The 11,061-nt window shown below is 42.0% G+C and overlaps 1 pseudogene; it reads right to left on the bottom strand.

Annotated features, from left to right (window-relative positions):
• Window positions 1–892: 892 nt before the first annotated feature.
• LOC127567569 (uncharacterized) lies at window positions 893–1,001 on the bottom strand (annotated as a pseudogene).
• Window positions 1,002–11,061: the final 10,060 nt, after the last annotated feature.

The following is an 11,061-nucleotide window of genomic DNA, read 5'->3' on the forward strand; positions in this document are numbered from 1 at the left end:
AGCTGGGAGGACCTCTGCTTAATTTTAGTGGGGATTTGTACTGTGAGGAGCAAGGTGCAATACAGTGGCTTTGATGGAAAGTAAGTGCCGATAGTTTTGCCTTAAGTATGAGTGCTGGAAGGTCACAAGACAGGATGATGGAGAATTAATGTGTACAGTTTCTTTACTGAAACTGTTTCCAGTGAGTTCCCACTTTCTAACCATTGGAGAAAGGATTTTAAAGATGATTACTGTAAAGAACATAAACGGCTCATGTATTCACTAAACTAGAGTACCAGCAACAAAGCAGAAATTCCTAAGAACACACACATGGAATTGTAAAGATATTTTCCATGATCTAATAGTTCCGACTGGAACTACTCCTGCTATAGAGCAGGGTCACGTTATTACCGTAATTTCTCACAACATGGTGCCTCAGAAAACACTTAAGTACCAATCAGTAATTCAAAAGACTGTGGTCTTAAGTCTCACTTCAGCAAAGGGGGGAAATTCAAAGGAGATGTGTGGGGCAGGATTTTTTACACAGAGAGTGGTGGGTGCCTGGAATGTGCTTCCATTGCCGGTGGTGGAGGCAAATATGATGGAGGCGTTTAAGATAAGATATTTATTAGTCACATGTACATCGAAACACACAGTGAAATGTGTCTTTTTGCATTACTGAGAATGTGCTGGGGGCAGCCCACAAGTGTTGCCACTCTTCAGGCACCAACATAGCATGCCTACAACTTCCTAACTCATACGTCTTTTTGGAATGTGGGAGGAAACCGGAGCACCCAGAGGAAACCCACGAGAAGAATGTACAAGCTCCTTACCGACGGCAGCAGGAATTGAACCTGGGTCACTGGTGCTGTAATAGCATTATGCTAACCGCTACACTACCATGCTGCCCCTAGGCCTACAGCACCTGGTATTCCCAGGCAGTCTCCCACCCAAGTACTAACCAGGCTTGAGCCTGCTTAGCTTCCAAGATCGGATGTTTTCAGGCCAGTGTGGCCATAGACTCTCAGATAGGCACATTGAATATGCGGAGAATGGAGGAACATGGATCACGTACAGGCAGAATGGCTTAGGTGTCGTTAACTTAATTAGTTTGGCCCGACACTGTGGCCAAAGGGACTGTTCCTCTGCTGTCCTGTTCTATGTTCTAAACCTAAGCACAAAATATAGGCCAACTCTCCAATGCAATATACAGGGAGTGCCGCACTGTGGGAATGTTCTCTTTTGGAACAGACTTTGAACTTATACCTTCTGTGCTCCCTCAAATTGACATTAAAAAGTCCCATGGCATCAGTTCAAAGCAGAGCAGAAAAGTTAGCCCCGGTTTCCTATGTGGTCATCAGCCTTAGTGGAAGCATGTGTGCACAAGTTGGCTGCCTACATTACAGCAAGGACACTTCCAAAGTAATTCATTGGCAATAGTCATTTGAGCAATTCTTGAAGGGATGGGAAAGTCACCATATAAATGGAGGTCTTATCATCATGCAGTACAAGAGTGCATAAGGAGGTCCTGAAGAAGGGTCCTGACCCGAAACTTTGACCGCCTGCTTTTCTCCACAAATGCTGCCTGGCCTGCTGAGTTCCTCCAGCATCATAGTGTTTTTCAATGCCAAAAGCTACATGTGAACTTGTTGACATGTCCATGCCAATTCTGGCCCAGTATTCTCTGATGAGTTGAAGCATGGTAATCCAGTGCAATTTACTAATACAACTGAAAATGGATTGATTGCAAACAATAATTAGAATGCCAAATTAAACCTGAGAGCACACAAAAACACAAGAAAATAGGAGCAGGAGTAGATCATCAAGCCCTTCAAGCCCGCCCCACTATTTATTTAAGAAAACCTCCTTACTCTTAAACTCCAATCCCTTTGCAATGAAGGCTAAATTACAGTTTGCCTTCTTAACTACATGTTGGACCTGCCTGCTAGCTTTTTGTGATTCATGCACTAGAATACCTAATTCCCTCTGTAAATCACTCACTTGCAGTTTCTCTCCAGTTAGATAATAATTTGCCTTTAGATTTCTCTTACCAAAGTGTATAACTTCACACTTCCACACATGAAACTCCATTTGCCAGTCTTTTGTCCACTCACTCAATTTAACTATATCATACTGAAGAATCATAGTACCTGCCCTTCCTCATATTTGCATATCATCAGCAAATTTGGAAACCTTACTCAGTGTTCTTTCCTCCAGGTTATTAATGTAAATAGTAAACAATTGTGGGCCAAGAACTTTCCTTGCAGTACTCCAAGTTACCTCCTTCCAAGACGTAAAGGAACCAATTATTCCAACGCTCTGTTTCCTTTGAGACAGCCAGTTTTTAATCCGTTCTAACTCACTTCGTCCAAATCCGTGGACTCTTAATTTATGCACCAGCCTTCTGTGTGGAATCTTGACAAATGCCTTTGGGAAATCCAAATACTCTACATCCATATGTTCCCCTCTATCAACTCTCCCTGTTACATCCTCAAAGAGTTCAAGGAAATTTGCCAAATATGATTTACATTTCATAAAACCATATTGACCAGGTTTAATTATATTCAGCTTTCCTAAATGATTAGCTATTTCCTCTTTGATTATTGATTCTAGCATTTTGCCAATAACAGCTGTTAAACTAACTGGCCTGTGGTTCCCTGCCTTCTGCCTTCCATCTTTTTTGAAAAAATGGAGTCACATTAGCTCTTTTCCAATTTTCTGGTACCTCCCGAAATTTAGTGAGTTAAGAAAAATTTCAATCAATGAATCAACTATCTCTGCAGCCACTTCCTTTAAAACCCTAGTGAGTAGTCCATCGTGTCCTGGTGACTTTCCCACCTTTCGCCCCTAGTTTCTCCAATACCATATCCCTTGTAATTGGGATTTTTGTAAGTTCTTCCATGTTACTTGATGTATTAGGCATATTAGCAATGTCTTGCATGATGAAGACGTATACAAAAAATTCATTCAACATATCTGCCATGTTTTTGCTTGCTGTTACGAATTCACCAGCCTCGTTCTCTAGAGGTCCCATTAACCTTAACTTCCCTCTTCCTATTTACATGACTAACTCATATTTAAATAACAGAAAAGTTGATGTAAGAAGTTATTGAGACAATTTACTCGTTATACTGGGGCACATTTTAGTAGCATTAAAAAAAAACAAAGCTTCCAGAAAATACTGTTGGTTCACTTCTGGCATTTTAAGGGTCTCTTCGAAGGCTGCCAAACAGACATAGTTAGCAGTAACTCACCTGGGTGATTTATTTGATCTGGGGTATGGCTGGTTTAATGGCCCAGACCAGCTCGGTAAACAAGCTCATGGAAAATTAATTTCCAGTTGAGATACCCTCCCTTAAATTTCCTCAATCTTATTGGTCAATTTTGAGCAAAATGCTGTGAAATTGCCATTACGATCTCCAGGACATTGTGCCAGATATGCTTATGTGATGATTTGATGATCTGAATATTAAATTCTATAATATTGGGCAGGCACGGTAGTGTAACAGTTAGCGTAACACTTTACAGCGCCAGCAGTTCAATTCCGGCCACTGTCTGTAAGGAGTTTGTACATTCTCCCCGTGACGGTGTGGGTTTCCTCCGGGTGCTCGGTTTCCTCCCACATTCCAAAGATGTACAGTTTAGGAAGTTGTGGGCATGCTATGTTGGTGCCGGAAGTGTGATGACGCTTGCGGGCTGCCCCCAGAACACTCTACGCAAAAGATGTATTTCCCTGTGTGTTTCGATGTACATGTGACTAATAAAGATATCTTATCTTATTAGTAAGATAAAGTGGAATTTAAGGAAGGAAGGCTGTGTATGTTCTGCTCAAGCCACATTAGTTTCTATTGGTTTCCCCTTGGTTTATGCTCAATTTAAATTTGTGCTGTATGCTAATACATCTGTCAGAAAATTTGAACCTAAGTTCCTTCCAGCAAACTTGCTACAGAAACTAAATTTCCACTAGTACAATCCAGGAAACTGATATTTTTTCAGCTATTGGTCAAATGACTTTAAGACATATCGTGGCGTACAATTCGCCATGACGGGTAATTTGTGTTAATCAGATCTTTCCAATCATTCCCAAGTGATGCAAATATTGCCTAAGACAGTACAAATGTCAGCTAAAAGTTGGAATATATACTGTATGTAGGGCTATTGAATGCGAGTTAAAGCCTGTGAAGTAAAAGCAAAAATTCTTCAATGTGCAGAGGTTTGCTAGTATTTGAAAAGAGGAAAGTGATCCATCTCCTTGGATTAGTAGCCTTTACATTGAGGTGTCTTTGAGCATCAGAAATCAGGCGTGCAAATTAAAGTCAATAGGATGATGACTAGAGAATTCCAAGCGCAAACTGGAGGAACAGCACCTTATTTTCCGTCTTGGAACCTTGCAGCCTAACGGCATGAACATTGAATTCTGCCACTTTAAGTAATCCCCACCCCTCTCCCCCCACCCCACCCCCACACCACATGCAACCATGCCTCTTCTTTTCTTCCCTTTCCTAGCCAATCTCTCTTTTTTCTACCCTATATTTTTTCTCCTTACCTTTGACCCATCCCCCGGTGGATCTGCCCTCCCCTCCTCCCCCGCACCTGCCTATCACTATCTCTTACCTGCATCTACCCATCACCACCTTATGCCCACCCCACCTCCCCTCTTTTGTCCACCTATCACTGCACTGCTTTTCCCTCCTATATATTGGGCTTCCCCTTCTCCTATCTTCAGTCCTGAAGAAGGGTCCTGACCCGAAATGTTGACTGCCTGTTTTTCTCCACAGATGCTGCCTGGCCTGCTGAGTTCCTCCAGCATCATTGTGTTTTTCATCTAGATTCCAGCATCTGCAGTCCTTTGTTTCTCTAGTACTGCCCTGGCCCAGGTTCAGTGCATGGATTTCCTAGCCTGAGAGCCGGCAAAGAGTCCACCAGTGCAGGATAGGGGCCAGGCAGCTGAGTGTAAGTTACTGCCACTGGGTCTGGAAACTGGGACCTCCATGGGGATATCTGGGTAAGTCCCAGAATAGGTCCTGGCATCAGTGTGGAGGATCGAAGCACTCCTGATGCAGAATTTAAAGGTGCAACTCCAGCTACAAAGCATATGACCTACCCTGTGCATTACACAGGGTCTACTACAGGTTTTCGCATGGAATACTTACCCTCTCTTCTAGTGGATGTAAAAGATCCAATGATAATCTTTCAAAGGTCAGTAGACTTGACCGGCTTGAATTTCACAACCTGGAAAGCAACTGTGCAATCATTCATCTCACCTCTGTCTGGAGGATCTGAAGTGCATAAATCATAGAGTCATAGAGTCGTACAGCATGGAAACAGGTCCTTCAGCCCAACTCGTCCATGCAGACCAAGATGCCCATCTAAGCTGTTCCCATTTGCCTGTATTTGGCCCATATCCCTCTAAGCCTTTCCTTTCCCATCCAAGTACCTTTCAAATGTTGTTAATCTACCTGCCTCAGCCACCACCTCTGGCAGCTCATTCCATATAATGACCACCCTCTGGGTGAAAAAGTTGCCCCTCAGGTTCCTATTAAATCTCTCCCCTCTCACCTTAAACCTATGTCCTCCAGTTCTTGATTCCCCAACCCTGGGGAAAAGACTGCACGCATTAACTCTATCTATGTCCCTCATGATTTTATGCACCTCTGTAAGTTCACCCCTCATTCTCCTACACTCCAATGAAAAAGTCCCAACCAGCTCAACCTCTCTCCATAACTCAGTCCCTCAAGTCCTGACAACATCGTTGTAAATCTCCCCTGCATTCTTTCCACCTTAATGGAATTTTTCTTATCATACGGTGACCAAAACTGAATACAATATTCCAAAAGCAGCCTCACCAGCATCTTGTACAACTGCAACATAACATCCCAACTTCTGTACTCAATGCCCTAACTAATGAAGGCCAGTGTGCCAAAAGCCTTCTTCACCACCCTGTCTACCTGCAATGCCACAAATCAGCTGCAACTTTTCCGTAAAGGTAAGGGTTTCCACTTTATTGGCTCTGAAGAACTTTGTAATGAACACATTGAGGATACTACATCATCTGTGACTCGATACTTAATTTATCTTGCAAGTACTTGGCATTGACGTTGTTTGGCTGGATTGGGAAAGTGTTCCATGTCCCTTGGATAACAGCTTTCACCTTGGTGTGCCCTGAATTACAACATTGCAACAACAAATTAGCAAGGTTTCTTCAACAGCGTCTTCCAGTGCTGTGACCTCTGCCACCTACTATGGTCGACACGGACACCACAGGCTGAAGGTCCTGTTCCTGTCCTATGTTCTATGCCCTATGTTCTATGCTAGGGATGGACATTAAATGCTGGCCTTGTAACAAAGCCCACATTCCAGCAGCGGTTGAAAATGGTTGCCTGAAAGAAATGTGGCAAAGATGGGACAATGAATAAAGGGAGAGATTTATTGTGGTGGAGGTGGGTGGGTGGGTGGGTGGGACTGGGACAGACAGCGGGAGTAGCATCAGAGGAGCATTCCAGAAGGCAAGGAAGGGTGAGAGCTTCTCCAACCGACAGTGGAGACAAGAGCAAGGGAATGCAGAATAAGACAGACTGGAAGGTGATCTTGAGATTCATGCCCTCAAACTGCATGTCTTTACTTAAACCATAAAATGAATCCATATCAAAGTAAACTGAAACTAAGCTCAACTCCTGAAAAATCCAATGTCGCCTGAGAAAGACTAATGAGATTCTGATTGAATCCAAACTTCAAAGCCTAAAGGCAGCTCTGGGTTTAATTTAAAATCAGAGAAACTCCGGCATCAAACTGAAGCTTTTCTTTAAGTCAATGGAAATTTGCATCACATTCAAAGAACTAGTACTTACTTAATTTACACACTGCCACATGTCATTTTGCATCTGCAACCTAGGAAAAACCCAGTCGCGTCCAAGTTACAGTAGAATTACTGATCTTCTCCAATAAGTGGCTTAGCCCAGAAAGTTTGTGTTTGTTCAAAAGATGAAGAAGGAACAGTGAGAAACATTGAACTTCATTTTTTTTCTTCCAGATCCTCCATGCATTTTAAAGACCAAAGCACAGAGGGGCACAGAGGTATGCAACAACACTTGAAGGTGTTGCCTGCTGGGACACCCCAGAAGAGCACTGAACATCATTCAAATTTCATTAGAAGTTTCTGACTCCATTTACTTCTTGCCAACACATTTTCTCTCCTACTTCTCTCCTGTCTATATGGCCAATATCAAATTTGAGCCCATTGAAGTTCTGAGGAGTGCCTAGATATGCTTTATTATGTCAAGGACACTATGTAAGAAGCAGCTGTTGTAAAATTATGGCTTTTTTGTTAGGAAAGAGGAGATAAAATACCTGAATTGCAGGCATTGTTTGGAATTAAGAAAGGATTAAGGGAGGGACAGCAGAAGAGAGGCAGTCACCAGTGTAAGGGCAATGCAGATCAGGGATACAGATTAAGTGAAGTTGGAGGAACACAAAAATATCTAAGGGTTATGGGGAGTGGGAGGTAGTGGAAGTTACAGAGATAGTAAAGAATGAGATAACTTGAATGCAAGGCTGAGGATGTTAAGTTTGAGGCAATGCAACTGCAGTCAACTCTTTCTTCAAACTTTATTCAGTTTCGTGGTCCAGTGCTTCCAACGAGAAAATGAAGGCTTTTGCATCGTAGTGCTACCTTCAAGCACAGGACCTCACTGAGAGCACCGAATCAATAAGTTCACCTGATAGCATAAAGCCTTTTAACTTGTCAGCAAGTGAAATCTATACACTTTTGGATATTTATTTTCCACACTTTTCATTTAGATTGACCAGTATTATCTTAGTTCTACACATTCACCAACCTTAAAAATCTCCCTGTTAATCCTGTTTTCTACACAATTTGAAGGTGTCATAGTCATAGAAGCATAGAGTAATACAGCAAGGAAACAGGCCCTTTGGCCCAACTCTTCTATGCTGACCAAGATGCCCATCTAAGCTAATCCCATTTGTCTGCATTTGGTCCATATTCCTCTAAACCTTTCCTATTATGTACCTGTCCAAGTGTCTTATAATTGTTTTTACAGTACCTGCCTCAACCACTTCATTTGGCAGCTCATTCCGCATTCGCACCACCCTCTGTGTGAAGAAGTTGCCCCCAGGTCCCTTTTAAATCTTTCCCCTCTCAGCTTAGACCTATGCTTTCTAGTTTTTGATTCCCTTTCCCTGGGAAAAAGGCTGTGTGCAGTCACCCTATCTATGCCCCTCATGATTTTATTCACCCTATCTATGCCCCTCATGATTAAGTCACCCCTCAGTCTCCTATGCTAGAAAGAATAAAGTCCTCATCTGCCCAACCTCTCTCCATAACTCAGGCCCTCAAGTCCCAGCAACATTCCCATAAATCTTTGCACTCTTTCCAGCCACAGACAAAGTCAACATTTATTTCACCATTCCCAATAACTACTGAATTTAGTGGCTAACTTAGCTGTTTAAGAGATCAGTTAAGTCAACTGCATCACTGTGGATCTGGGATCAGATCTAGGTTAGCAGATTTTCTTCCCTGAAAAGAATTAGTGAATCAAACAAGTTTTTTATGACAGTGGTTTCAAGGTTATTGTCACTGATACTTGCTTTTTAATTCCAGATTTTTTTAATTGAATTTGAATTCTCCAGATGCTATTGTGATTCAAACTCACATCTCCAAATCAATGACCAGAACTCTGGAATACTAGTAATTAAACCACTATATAACCATTTCCCAATTGATAAATCACATGGATGTTCAATACTGCTTTCTGCTAACATTACCCTCCAGAAAGAAGGCTGTTGACTACAAGTATCTGTGTCGAATTGCTAAGATCCCATTGTTGTGGAAAGCAGCTAAATCATTGGAAAGTCTGTGAACAAAGTGGTAGAGTAAAACCCCAGCAAATTAAAAGAACCTGGAGACTGTCAAGAAATACTTTGATGTTGGGAATAAGTCTGCCAAAATAAATTTCAGTATTTGACAGCAAGTCCCAGGAAGAAGACCAGCTGCTAAGGAAGGGTATCTGTCATCAGAAAGGCACCTTTTCCAATTTTGGAGACGTTTGGAACATTTTGAAGACCACAAATTATTCTGATATGTATTGCTCCATATCTGTTGTAACTTAAACATTTTCATGGTGTTCAGTATGCAGGATTTCAAATACAAAATTAGGCGTAAAGATTGAGTGCACTTTCATCCTCTTGCTCTCTATGTGTGTGAATCTTCCAACACACTTCTGGCCAGCCTTCCTCATTCTGCTTCCCACAGATCTGAAGTTATCCAAAACTTAGCTGGTAGTACTGACACCAGATCCCATTTGGTTATACCTTGTGATAGGTGACTGATATAGGAACCAGGTTAGGTAATTACTTCATTTTAAAAATTCTCTTCCTTCTTTTCAAATCCCTCCTTGCCCTCCACTATCCCTTTATCTGCACTCACTGACAGATTTTTCACCTGTCATGATAGTTTGCTCCTATAATTCCAGCATCTTGCTCATTACCAGCTTTAATTGCCCTGTCAGTTCTGGTGATGAGTCTCTGACCCTGTTTCTCTCTCCACAGATGCTGCCTGATCTGCTGAATGTTCTCAGCATTTATTGTTTTTATTTCCCATTTCCAACATCTGCAATCCTTTTGATTTTCGCCTAATTGCTCCACCACTGGCAACTGTACTTTCAAGGTCAGGGCCTCAGTTTCAGGAATTCCTTCATTATTCCCTCTTGTATCCCATGTAAAACCTCAGGTTTATGGAGAAAAGAATGAAGGGGAATCACCAGGAGTGCACTGGAATAGTGAAACATGAAAGTTACAAAGCATGGTCATGTCCCTGATCTTATTGTCCAAAGTGTATTCAACCCCTTCCATTATGAACACCTTAACAGCTGTTACAGAAGTCCTCCATTGTCAACAACATTTGAAATCAGGCCTTCCAAATATTTAGTCCAGAAGTCTATGTGCATTAAGGGAGAACAAAGCTAGAAATGAGAGGACTCTCCAACTGCTCTCCATTGAGACAGAGCCCAAGAATTAGCAATGTCATCATCCATCTGGGTGCATATTCTTCCACCAGCCTCATCCAATGACTACGCCTGCACTGGAGAGCCCTCTACTGCAGACGCACTAGAGCCAGATCACACACAGCACCTGATGTGAGTCTGCAAAAACAGTTAATTGACTTCACAGCAGAAGCTTAAAGTGTGATAGTAATTTACACACATGCATTGCATGCCAGTGGCTATTGGTGCAAAACAGCCTCCTAAACTTCAAGAAAGGCATGGGTAGGAGTAGAGGTTGGGGGTTGTGAGCAGAAGTCCATGAGCACCATGATACAAAATGAACTCTGGTTCCTTGATCAACTGGTCCTATTGCCCTAGATGGCACATAATATTGTTTTTACCCTTCTTTCCTATCAGCTGGATGATTACTTTAATGGCCATTACATTGCTAAGTGTGGAACTGCAGCATTAATACTACAAGATTTGCAATCCTATTGGTCCAGGTTAGCAGCCTTGGGCTAGGTAGGAGCGAGCCAACTATAGTACCTGAGCTCAAACATCAGGCGATGACTCTTGCTGCATAGTCAATTGTGGTGAGAGTTGAGTCTTTCCGTAAATTTTCTCAATGGTCAAGTAGCCCATCAACATTCCCCAGTTTGACAAAATGCCCCATTACCTCATGTCATTCTACCAAGCCCATTTGCTGAGAGTCAATTAAATACGTTTAACAGACTTGGGACTCAAAACAGAAGAAAAGCCCATGCCCAAAGGTCATAGATACTACCAACAAAATTTAAAGCATCTGCAAAGTCATCCATCCAGGTCTATTAAGGATATTGTAATGGTTGTGATACAACAGTGTGGCTTGCGAAATCACTGTGAATCTGGAGTTACACACAGTCCAAAGCAGTTAAGGAGGCAGATTTCTTTCCCTAAAGCACATTAATGAATCAGAAAGGTTTTAGAGCCATCCATTAGTTTCAGTTTGATTTTTAGTAATGGTCACCATTAGCTTTTTATTAATGGAATTTGAATTCCACAGCTATGGTATTGGGATTTGAATTCCTGCCAATAGATCATGAGA

The sequence above is a fragment of the Pristis pectinata genome, chromosome 2 (assembly GCF_009764475.1).
Source record: "Pristis pectinata isolate sPriPec2 chromosome 2, sPriPec2.1.pri, whole genome shotgun sequence".
NCBI lineage: Eukaryota > Metazoa > Chordata > Chondrichthyes > Rhinopristiformes > Pristidae > Pristis > Pristis pectinata.